This window comes from Amphiprion ocellaris, chromosome 15 (assembly GCF_022539595.1).
Source record: "Amphiprion ocellaris isolate individual 3 ecotype Okinawa chromosome 15, ASM2253959v1, whole genome shotgun sequence".
NCBI lineage: Eukaryota > Metazoa > Chordata > Actinopteri > Pomacentridae > Amphiprion > Amphiprion ocellaris.
Genome location: NC_072780.1, coordinates 34,981,900 through 34,987,091, shown reverse-complemented (window position 1 = coordinate 34,987,091; position 5,192 = coordinate 34,981,900). Strand labels below are relative to the sequence as shown.

Genomic DNA, 5,192 nt, shown 5'->3' with positions numbered 1-5,192 from the left:
TCTTAATTGACCCCAGTTTATCCTGAGCACATTAGCTCTGGTTGGAAGTCTTTGTCATGGTGCCTGTTGTTAGCTAAAGTTCCTACTAGAGCTAACATGTTTAGAATAAACTGGGATCAATTAGGACAAAATACTGTTGTTCAGAAATACAGACTTTTAATATGCAGTTTTAGCTAGCGACAGGCACCATGACAAACACCTCGGTGATGCTTAATGACCTCCAACCAGAGTATTTTTTTTCAAATTGCAATATTTAAAAATACAGATTTTTGATGTCCACTTTAGCTAACAGTTGGCACCGTGACAAGGACTTCTGGAACACTTAATGACTTCTGATCAGCATTAATGTTTTTAATACAAGCCGGGATCAAGTAGGATAAATTCTTGTATTTAAAAATACATATTTTGATATGTAGTTTAGCTAACAACGAGCACCATGACAAAGACTTTTGCGGTGGTTAATGACCGCTGACCAGAGCTGAAAATACAGATGAGAGAGGAGAAAAAGAGGGATAACTTTACAAAACGAGAGTGTATAATCCATGTTTCTGCTTCATAATCAGCTGACAGGAAGCCGTCCGGTGACTGGAGGTTAAACAGAATCTTTAATGTTCTCCAGGCTCTGCTGCCTCCACACTTCCATCCATGCCGCTGTCAGACGAGCACAAAGGCATGAAGTCCACCAGAACCAGCTCCTGACAACGCTCTATTTGGTAATTATACGCCAGCCCCCTCCTGGGAATAAAACCGCCTAGGTGTCGGGTCTTCAGGACGGCGGATTACAAACCCGTGGTGCTGAGGAGGAACTCTGTCCTGAAGGTCGACGCTGGAGGTCGGAGGTTAAGGATGGATGAAATTCAGACGGTAATGAAGTTGACCCTCAGAGCCGACATCGACCCCGATCAGAGAAGGCTTCAGGGAGACGCTGCTGGCCGCTAATAGAAAATGATTCATGCATGAACTCTGCATTAATGGGCTTTAATTACACGTTTGGTGGCTGCAGAAAAAAAAACCTCTGGGAGTTCAAATACAGAGAGGAAATGAACGTTCTGGAGGAGGAACAAACCCTAACTCCTGTACAATCTATTGTTGTAAATTGAAATGTTACCATAAAATGGTCAGAAAGAAGAGGGTTCTGGGGAAATACTGTTAACTGTTTGATTTCTATGCCATAAGTCACAACGAGGTCAAGGGTGTGATTAAAACTATGAGTTGGTTTATTTACATGTTGAGAAAACCCAATTGAGTCTAATATTGAATTAAAAGCAGTCGTAAGTCTGTCACTGTCCACGTCAACATGAATGTTAAAGTCACCCACAATAATGACTTTATCTGAGCTGAGCACTAAATCAGATAAAAAGTCTGAGAACTGAGATAAAAACTCAGTAAGGAGCAGGAGGACGATATACAACAACAAATAAAACTGGTTTCTGAGCTTTTAAATCTGGATTAGAGAGACAGAGTAAGATCTAGGTTTAGGTCTCTGGTTCATTTTTAAGCTAGAGAGGTAAATTGCTGCCACTCCTCCTCCTCGGCCCGTGATTGGAGGAACATGACAGTTAGTATGACTAGTAGGAGTTGATTCATTTAGACTAACATATTCTTCCTGCTGCAACCAGGTTTCAGTCAAACAGAACAAATTAATCTGGTGATCGGTTATCAAATCATTCCTTTTCATACATAATTTTTCTTTCACATAACAGAAAATATCTGCAAAACAACCATGTTTTCTGTTGATTTTAACACAGTTAAAATATACATTTTGAGGTCAAACATTCTAAAAAATATTTAAAGGATATATTTTTGAAATAAATAAAAGTATTATTTGTGTGTATAGACACACACACACACACACACATAGATATATACATATCTATGTGTGTGTGTGCATGTATATAACATGTAAATTAATATATTTTTCAGGGATTTATGATGTGTGAACTGTAAACAAAACACAGAAAATCTGTCAAATAATAGTAAATTATTTTTTAAATTACAGGTAATATTCAAAAACTGTAAAATCAAACAAGCAAACAGTGGTACTATTACATACATGTAATATCCAGATTTCTGATGGTCAGTACAGCTTGAACTTATTTTTATTTATTTTTAACACACATGTAAATAATTTCTGTTTCTATAATTTCAAATCTGAAATATCAGTTAAAAATATTTTCTGTTCATTTAAATACAGTTAAAATATATATTTGATGGTCAAACACTGTAAATTCAAATAAATAAAAGTCTTCTTTTGTAAGAAAAAAGTCGATTCATATATTTTGATGTGGACATTATTTACAGTTTTTTAGGGGTTAACATGTCAGTTAAGATGTCAATTAATAATCTTTTTCTGTGATTTTACTGTAATTATCTCTAATTTAACAAAACAGTAAAAATCTGTAAAACAGCAGTCCATCTTTAATAAACATAATATTAATCATCAGTTTGAAAAATATTTTACAGTCAAACACTGTTTAAAAAAGTTACTATTTGAAAAAAAAAAAAAAAAAAGATTTTGATGTGGACATTATTTACCATGTAAATAAAAGCTTTTTTTTTCTCTGACTTTATTATCTGTAATTTACCAAAACAGGGAAAATGTGTAAAATAAGCTTAAATTATTTACAATCCTGCAGCAGAAATGAACATCCGTGGGCATAAAAGTCAAAAATAACCTCAGCAGGAACATGATGTTGACATTTTCATGAGGCTGAAATCAAACCAAACATCTCCTGCACATTGTTTAGCATTAATATATGAAAAGGCTGAAGTGGAATGGAATAAATGATTAATGCCGTAACCTGCAGTCATCCTGCAGTTTAACCTGCTCACTGTAGACCAGAACAATGCATGAAGAATGAAGATAATATAGGAGGAAAAACATGTTTTCTGCATTGGCCAGAAACAATATGGAGCTCATGAATAATCCAGACGCCTATAGGCAGCCGGCAAACAAAGGAATGAAGCTGGAGTGGAGGCATGGGAGACGAAACTGAAACTAAAGAGTTTCTGGAATAATCTGTTAGACACTGTCAAGTGTTCCCCCACTTTCAATGACGCGTGTCTATCATTGATGATTTTCTGAGGATAAGTGTGCAGTGTGCAGTTTCCCCACTTGAAAAAGGATGTTCATCTACTCGGGTTATGAGCTGGGCTCCACTCATGAGTCAGACAGTTGCTTTCTTTTCCTCCTCTTTTATTTTGCAATAGTTCCATGGTCATAAAATACAACGATGGCAACTTAGGTGATAGGTTTGGTTGAAAGGTTTAGTCGATAGGGTTGGTTGATAGGTTTAGGTGAAAAACCTTTAAACAAACACAAAAGAACAATGTTCACAATATTGCATTCGGCAGATAAAAACAGCCATTCCCCTCGTACAATTCTATCTCACTAATAAATGCCACTCATTTTACCTGCATTGTAAAGAGTTGATTTCAATCACATTTTAACAAATTTTGCTCTTAACATTTCTATCAGACTTTTTTCTTTTCTTTTAAATCATTTTTAAATTATTTTTATACTTCTTAATTCATATTCTTAAAATTATTTAAAGTGCATAAAGTGACTTTTTAAAGTGCATTCCGTTCCAGATCCAATAAATAACCAAATAAAATAAAGTGCATAGTACAAACCCACCGTTACAAACAGAATGAATTAACTGGTTTTTTAACCTTAGCTGGAAACCCTCTAATTAGCACCAATTAGCCTGCAGTCTTATTTCCAACTGAGCAATTTCAAACACACAGCAATAAATGGCATACGGACATAGGAAAATTAACAACCAGCTGCTCGTGGCCAACGCCGGTCTCCGTGGCTAATGCTAATGCTATTGCTAACACGTTTTTACAGCAGCTCACATCGGCAGGCCAAACAATCTCCTAGGCCCACGGTTCTGCTCTTACCGGCCGCCACCCGGATTTCCGTAGATGAAGCAGGTCCTGCACAGTCAGTTTGCCGCAAATCCTTGTGCTCACAGCCACTTTGTTGGAGCGAGGTCATTCATTCTCCTTCCCTCTCAGTGCTGCGTGTGTCCCATTTTATGCTGCCGGTAGCAAACCTGCAGCTGCAGATTGGTTCCGCCCAGCTGAGTGTAGCGCCTATGTAAATGCTTCTTCCAGTTTGACTTGACAGACACTGATTTAAAAAAAAGAAGCTCTGCAGCTAAAACATGAAAACAAAACCTGCTGTCAGGATCAGATGGTTAGAATCACTGGAGAGAAGAGAAGTTTTCATTCAACCAACAGTCTTTACGTTCCAACAACTCCTAGAACTCTGAATCTTCTACGATGGAATCATTGAAACGTGAATCTTTGTCATGAAAACAATGATGAATTTTATTTTTTCATAGATTTATTGAAGGTTGTCTGGAAATATGACAAAAAATATACAAACAGCAACAATGAACAGCTGTGGTGATGTAGAAAGTTGTGTTAATCAGATTTTCTTAGTGTCTTAGTGATTCCAGTCGACTACAGCTGCTGACTCCTCTGATCCGGTTTAAATAGAACCATTAGATCCACTCATTAGACTCAAACTTTGCAGGGGGAAAGTTTGCATGTGTTTGGGTTCTTTTATAGATTTAATAGAGTTTATATGACTAAATCTGTTGGATCATAAATAAACAAACAGAAATGTTAATATTTGGTTAAATGTGTCCGTTTCCACCTCAATTTGGTTCTTCTGGTTTCAATCTTCTGGTTTATCTTTGACTCCTCTGGACAGAATTGGTTCAGTTCCACTAAACTTGTCGTCTTTCTGACTTGGTTCTTCAGGTTCTTGATGGGTCTAAGTCAGAACTTTGGGGAGACCAGTCTAGAACCTTCATTCCAGCCTGATGGAACCATTTCTTTACCACGTCTGATGTGTGTTTGGGCCCATTGTCTGGTTGAAACATCCGTGTCCAAGATCAACCTTCTGTTGATGGTTTTAGGTTTTCCTGAAGAACGTGGAGGTGATCCTCCTTCTTCATTATTCCATTTACTTTGTGGAAAGCTCCAGTTCCACAGAGCATGATACTGCCACCTCCAAGCTTGATGGTAGGTTTGGTGTTCTTGGGGTTAAAAAAGATCCTCCCAAGACCATCTGAAACTAGTTCTAAAAGACTAAAACCAGGACCAAAATCAAACTTAAACCAGTTCAGAAAGATGTTCAGAACCAGTCAGAATACAGTCTAAAACCAGTCCTAAAAAAG

At 37.1% G+C, this 5,192-nt stretch overlaps 1 long non-coding RNA gene across 1 annotated transcript; it reads right to left on the bottom strand.

Moving 5' to 3' along the window:
- Nucleotides 1–336: 336 nt before the first annotated feature.
- Nucleotides 337–4,132, bottom strand: LOC129350602 (uncharacterized). The gene is made up of 2 exons (XR_008604062.1): nt 3,904–4,132; nt 337–3,306 (listed from the first exon to the last, which is right to left on the bottom strand). It is a non-coding gene; the product is annotated as an uncharacterized LOC129350602 (long non-coding RNA).
- Nucleotides 4,133–5,192: the final 1,060 nt, after the last annotated feature.